Raw genomic sequence first — 7500 nt, 5'->3', positions numbered from 1 at the left:
CATCACTTTACCACAAGTGACCATTTTTATCCATCCCAAAATTAAACGACCTCGGAATTTTTTTCTCCTACATCGCCATACAACTTTGAGGGTCGGGTGACTTTTGCTATTTACCGTCGGAGTTCACTTTTCATGCTTAAAAATGCATCCTGACACAGTTTTACTCAAAGTTAGAGTCAAAAAAATTTTTGTCAAAAAATCTTCCGTCGGTCATACCGGTACCCATGTCTCATAACTTGTACCAAGTTGTGAAGGGTAAATTTTGACAAAAATCCAAAAAAATCATTAAAAAGTCGCTATTGCTTATTGCATTCAGCATCGTTAGACGACTCTAATATGCCTTGGATGACCACTGTCTGATGATTATTTTAGATTTTATGCCAAAATTTTGATTTCGTGTCTTACGTCCCTACATTAGACGACCTTGGATTTTCGTCTCCTGCACCGCCATGCAACTTTGATGGTCGGGTAACTTTCGCTATTTACTGTCGGAGATCACTTTTCATGCTTAAAAATGCATCCTGACACCGTTTTACTCAAAGTTAGAGCAAAAAAATTTTTTGTCCAAAAATCTTCCGTCGGTCATACCGGTACCCATGTCCTATGACTTGTACCAAGTTGTGAAGGGTACATTTTGACAAAAATCCAAAAAAATCTTTAAAAAGTCGCTATTGCTTATTGCATTCAGCATCGTTAGACGACTCTTATATGCCTTGGATGACCACTGTCTGATGATTATTTTAGCTTTTATGCCAAAATTTTGATTTCGTGTCTTACGTCCCTACATTAGACGACCTTGGATTTTCGTCTCCTGCACCGCCATGCAACTTTGATGGTCGGGTAACTTTCGCTATTTACTGTCGGAGATCACTTTTCGTGGTTAGCTATGTATTCTGAGACAGTTTTACTCAAAGTTAGAGAAAAAAAATTTCTTCTCAATAAATCCCCCGAAACCAATGTCTTATACATTGAACCAGGTTATGAGGCGCACCTGTGTGTGAAGAGTTCTTCGTGTAGTTTATAGACATTTCAGGCACTTGGTATATATTTTTGGTTTCTTACCAACCAATTCGACTTGCCTTCATCTCTTGTTAGGTTTATAATATCAATACTCGAACTTATATGCATGTTCAGGGACATCATTTTAACTTTCGGTTTGTACCCAAGTCCCGAACTTAGAGATATTTTTGGTTTCTCAACAACCAATTCGACTTGCCTTCATCTCTTGTTAGGTTTATAATATCAATACTCGAACTTATATGCATGTTCAGGGACATCATTTTAACTTTCGGTTTGCACCCAAGTCCCGAACTTAGAGATATTTTTGGTTTCTTACCAACCAATTCGACTTGCCTTCATCTCTTGTTAGGTTTATAATATCAATACTCGAACTTATATGCATGTTCAGGGACATCATATTAACTTTCGGTTTGTACCCAAGTCCCGAACTTAGTGATATTTTTGGTTTTGGACCAACCAATTCGACTTGCCTTCATCTCTTGTTAGGTTTATAATATCAATACTCAAACTTATATGCATGTTCAGGGACATCATTTTAACTTTCGGTTTGTACCCAAGTCCCGAACTTAGTGATATTTTTGGTTTTGGACCAACCAATTCGACTTGCCTTCATCTCTTGTTAGGTTTATAATATCAATACTCGAACTTATATGCATGTTCAGGGACATCATATTCACTTTCGGTTTGTACCCAAGTCCCGAACTTAGAGATATTTTTGGTTTCTTATCAACCAATTCGACTTGCCTTCATCTCTTGTTAGGTTTATAATATCAATACTCGAACTTATATGCATGTTCAGGGACATTATTTTAACTTTCGGTTTGTACCCAAGTCCCGAACTTAGAGATATTTTTGGTTTTGGACCAACCAATTCGACTTGCCTTCATCTCTTGTTAGGTTTATAATATCAATACTCGAACTTATATGCATGTTCAGGGACATTATTTTAACTTTCGGTTTGTACCCAAGTCCCGAACTTAGAGATATTTTTGGTTTTGGACCAACCAATTCGACTTGCCTTCATCTCTTTTTAGGTTTATAATATCAATACTCGAACTTATATGCATGTTCAGGGACATCATATTAACTTTCGGTTTGTACCCAAGTCCCGAACTTAGTGATATTTTTGGTTTCCGACCAACCAATTCGACTTGCCTTCATCTCTTGTTAGGTTTATAATATCAATACTCGAACTTATATGCATGTTCAGGGACATCATTTTAACTTTCGGTTTGCACCCAAGTCCCGAACTTAGTGATATTTTTGGTTTCTCACCAACCAATTCGACTTGCCTTCATCTCTTGTTAGGTTATCAAAATTTTTAATGCAATTGCATGTATTTTGTGAGCTTATGGGTGAGGGATTTATGTACCGGACTTAGAGAAATTTTTGAAGTCCAAACATTCAATTTGGACTCCATACTCCATTGCTCCTCTAAGAGGTACCTAGTACCCCGTAGCGAAGCAACCGTCACGTTTGAACTTTCCACTAGGAGGTGCAGCCATCACTCGACATGTTAATCATTATCACCCCATACTACTCTCTATATCCGGATACGGCGCTAACCCGATTGCTTGCCCCGACAGCAATCGACCCACTCGTAAGCGGGTTACCCGTAGGTAAGTCAACGATGCGTATTGCCCCCTTCAAGCAAACCGATCATCACTCCGTGGAGGAGTAATGACGGACCCGTACCGGTATCAACTGCATATGATCAACATTCTTATGAACCCACACACTCTTCGCTTATATGCTCAGTAACATTTCAATACTCTCTCTGTCTTTCGTTTTCCAACTCATTCATCGTGCATACTGAACACACCCGGAAAGGTGCGACAGTACACACGAATACACCACCAAGCATGGGTCGCCTGAGAGGATCGATGCGAACGCATCTCTACAACTCGCAGCTCCCAGCCTGAAGTCCCGTCGTTTGCGGGCGGTCGGTAGGCATCGAAACTAGTCAAGTCCACGGTCGGCGAGGTCAGCTGCCACCAGTGTTCCCTATGGTCAGGTACTAACACGTGCGGTGCGACCCTGCGCGATGCGGCCAAGTCTAGAAGCGGGGATGAGGCGCCAGGCTGCGAGGCAGCGCCAGCGTATCTCGGAGGGTTGTTAGGCCCGCTAGCTTACGATTGCCTATGGGGGTTTGAAGCGCTATCAGCTCGGATTGGTTACGACCTTAGAGGCGTTCAGGCATAATCCAGCGGACGTAGCGTCATACCAAAGTCCGGTCGAACTAGTATTGAGCCAGTGGTCCGTACCTGTGGTTCCTCTCGTACTGCACAGGAATTCCGTTAAGATAGCACAAATGCACACACCAGTAGGGTAAAACTAACCTGTCTCACGACGGTCTAAACCCAGCTCACGTTCCCTTGAAAGGGTGAACAATCCTACGCTTTGGGAATTTTGCTTCACAATGATAGGAAGAGCCGACATCGAAGGATCAAAAAGTCACGTCGCTATGAACGCTTGGCGACCACAAGCCAGTTATCCCTGTAGTGGCGTTTGACATCTCGAGGCGAACGGACGTGCTCCCGTACAGCTCCGCGTTGGCGACAAAAAATTTGGTGTAAAAAGTGATAAATGCGTGTGAATTCCAGCGATAAACGATAAAAGACGTTGCTTTAAGTGTTTGCAAAGCGAAAGAACGCTATTTGAACACGATTTAGTGAGGCAAACAAGTGCGCAAAGTGCCCCCATACACTTTGTATGGGGAACCTCAAAGCCTCAAAACGGCAAAAGTGGGCGAAAAAATCGCAAAAAAAAGTGGACGCTAGTGCGCATAAGTGCGATTAAATTCGTTTTCCAGCACCGGAGAGTGGATTTCTTGTGAAAAAAGGCGGAAAACAACCAGTGAACCGGCGAGTGAAAAGCGCGCATCGAGTGGCGTCGTGTGTGTCGTGGCGTGTGTATGTGCGTCATCCATCACACGAAGCGTTTATAGCCGAGACACCGACCAGCGCCATCTCTTGCATTTCGTGGGAGCTTTCGCTGGTGGCGCCACCCGCGGACAGTAGTGGAACCGCACATCCAAGACACGCACCACCTCCCCCTGACGACAGCAGCACCACCAGCGGCCGGTGACGGCACTGCTTAGCCGGGACACCCAAGGCGTTACGGGGCGTTACGGTCCCAAAAGTGCGGATTGCATAGTTCTTCGGCGCTTATCGCACAGGGACCGGGAACGGTGAAACGGGAGACTTCAACGCGACGGCAGACCACTAACCGGATTTTCGAACGGATTTTGGAAACAACCACGGAAATTTCGATGGAGGGGCGGGTGCTACGCTCCGGTTCGCGAATGAGGTCCACTCCCGGGGGATGGTCGGCCAACCCTTCCCCACCTCCTTCCCCAGTGTCACCACGGTCGGAGGGATCAGTGGAGGCAGTAGTATTGTCGGAGGACGAAGAGGACGCTGAGTTCTCCGATGCCTTCGTCCTGGAGCAGACGGTGGTGGCGTTGGAGGCAGCGGTACCGGAGGCACCTGCACCTACGCCAGCATCTACATCGGCGAACCCTGAGGGCGAGGATACGTCCGTGTTGGCGCTTCAGCACAAGATGCTGGAAAGCCTGGTGAAGCAGGTGGAGACGCTGACAGAACAGCTGCGTCTCAGCCGAGAGCGCGAGGTGGCTCTGCAATGCACGCTGGAGGCACTGCAGGAGGGCATGCGCTCTCTGACTGCTCTGCATGCGTCGGTGCAGCCTGGTGGCCAGGGCAGCGCTCGTACAAAGCGCAGCCGCAATCAGCGTAGCCAGGCTAAGCGGAGGTCGCAGCAGCAGCGGCAGCAGCAGCAGCAGCAGCAGCAGCAGCAGCAGCAGCAGCAGCAGCAGCAACAGCAGCAGCAGCAGCAGCAGCAGCAGCAGCAGCAGCAGCAGCAGCAGCAGCAGCAGCAGCAGCGTAGCCAGCAGCAGCAGCAGCCGCAGCAGCAGCAGCAGCAGCAGCAGCAGCAGTGTAGCCAGCAGCAGCAGCAGCAGCAGCAGCAGCAGCAGCAGCAGCAGCAGCAGCAGCAGCAACGCCAGCAGCAGCAGCAGCAGCAGCAGCCACAGCAACAGCTGCTCTGGACGACGGTGGTGAAAGGCCGCTCGTCCAAGCGGCAATGCCACCTGCCGCAGCAGCAGCAGCAGCAGCAACAGCAGCAGCGAGGCGAACGTTACGTGCCACCGCAGCTTCGCACATTGCAGCAGCAGCAGCAGCAGCGACAGCAGCAGCAGCAGCAGCAGCGTCAGCAACAGCCGAAGACTACGTCAGGACCGTCGATTCGGCAAGCGCGAAGCCGTCCCGACGCCATCGAGGTGACCCCAGGGGAGGGACAGACCTGGACAGAGGTCTACCGGGCCGTGCGCTCGTCGGCAGAGTTGGCCCACCTCAGCGAGGTCCTGGGAGTCGGACGACGAACTACCCGCTCGCGACTTGTGATGGACCTGCCGGAGGGGGCGAACTCGGGGGAGATCTTCTCCGCCGTAAAGGCGTTCTGCGACGCAGCGACCCCCGCGATTCGCTGTCGACTGATCACAGAAAGGGCTGCACTTCGCGTTGATTATATCGACCCTTTAGCGCTGGCGACAGAGGTGGCGGAGGCACTTTCGGCCCTTGCAGGCGAGACCATCTGCGAGGAGGAGGTGCGCCTGATGGAGAACTACAACGGGACGCAGGTGGCGCGCGTTCGGGTGCCGGAGAGGATGGCAGAGAAGCTGGTGGGCAAGTGCGTCAAGGTGAGCTTCACCTTGTGCCCGATCAGCCGAGTACTGCAGACGACCGAACGGCAGCCGAGATGCTTCCGTTGTCTGGAGATCGGCCACCGGAGGGCGAAGTGCAGGAGCGAGGCCGACCGCACGGACGCCTGCATTCGCTGCGGGAAGCCGGGTCATCGGGCGATGCACTGCCAGGAGGATCCGTGTTGCGCCAGGTGCAAGGGTCCTCACCCGGTGGGCCATCCGACCTGCCGGCAACACTGAAGGTCCTACAGATCAACCTTGGGCGGAGCCGGTCAGCACAGGACCTGATGCTGCAGACGGCTAGGGAGCTTGGAGTGCAGGTCGTGCTTGCTTGCGAGCTCTACCGGCCACCAAGATCCAACCCGAGATGGGCATATGATGAAGCGGAAAGCGTAGCGGTGATTGCCACTGGCACCTTCCCCATCCAGCGACTATGGGGATCGTCGTCGCCAGGGCTAGTTGTAGCCACCATTGCAGGCATAACATTCGCCAGCTGCTACGCTTCGCCCAACAACACCAGCGGGGCCGACTTTGTCAGCTACCTTGAGGCGGTGGAGATGTCGCTGATCGGACACACGACGGTAGTCCTTGCCGGGGACTTTAACGCGTGGAGCCAGGACTGGGGTAGTGCCCGTACGTCACGGAGGGGAGAAGACCTGAAGAGCGTCGTAGACCATTTGGGGCTCCGGACGCTTAACAGCGGTAATGTACCCACGTTCAAGGGTAACGGCGTGGCACGACCAAGCATAGTGGACGTAACCTTCTCCAGCCACACTATTGCGCGCCCCGATTCCTGGCGGGTAAGTCCGCGGTTCTCCGACAGCGACCACTCCTACCTGGAGTTTCAGGTGGGTCTTCCGGGAGATGGCACGCAACACCACCGTAGGCAACGACATCAGCCGCCGAACTACAACATCGGCACGGCCAGGCATGCCGGTACCCGGTGGAAAACTGCGCAGTTTGACAGCTCCTGCTTCGCCACCGCCCTTTCCATCGGACGGTTCGAGCTGGCGCAGACACCGGAAGACCTGGTCGGCGGGCTAACTGCAGCGTGCGACGGCACAATGGAGCGGGTGCATGGGGCGACCTTCCACCAAGCGCCGAGGATGTACTGGTGGACACCCGAGATCGACCGGCTGAGGGAGGTGTGCGAAGCTGCAGAACGGCGACGTCGCAGCGCCCCGCCTGATGAGCGCCTCGCGCTGACCGCCCAGCTCCTGAGCTCGCGGAGGATGCTGGCGAGCGAGATCCAGCGCAGCAAGGATCGCTGCATGCAGGAGCTCATTGACGGGGTGGAGAACGATGTATTCGGGCTCGGGTACAAGGTGGTGCTGGCCAAGCTGCGCAGTCGCGCACCACCTGAAACCGACCGAGCAGTACTCCAGCCGATCGTTGACGCACTTTTCCCGACGCACCCTCCGTTCGATTGGCCTACCATCGCAGCCGAGGGCGACACGGAGGAGGTCCGGCCGGTCACGCAGGACGAGGTGTTGGCCGTTGCAGCCAGGATGGCATCGTCCAAGGCGCCAGGACTCGACGGCATCCCCAACGCGGCGGTGAAGACCGCGATCCGAGAGCACCCGGAGGTCTTCACCCGGGTGTTCAACGACCTGTTGCGGCGGGGAGAGTTTCCGACACCATGGAAGGCGGCCCGGCTGGTGCTAATCCCGAAGCCAGGCAAACCCCCTGGCGAGCCATCGTCGTGGCGGCCGCTGCTGATGCTGGGTGCAGTCCCGAAGGTGTTCGAGCGGATTATCCTC

Source organism: Anopheles maculipalpis, assembly GCF_943734695.1.
Source record: "Anopheles maculipalpis chromosome X unlocalized genomic scaffold, idAnoMacuDA_375_x X_unloc_4, whole genome shotgun sequence".
NCBI classification, from domain to species: Eukaryota; Metazoa; Arthropoda; class Insecta; order Diptera; family Culicidae; genus Anopheles; species Anopheles maculipalpis.
This window is presented reverse-complemented; position numbering follows the sequence as displayed.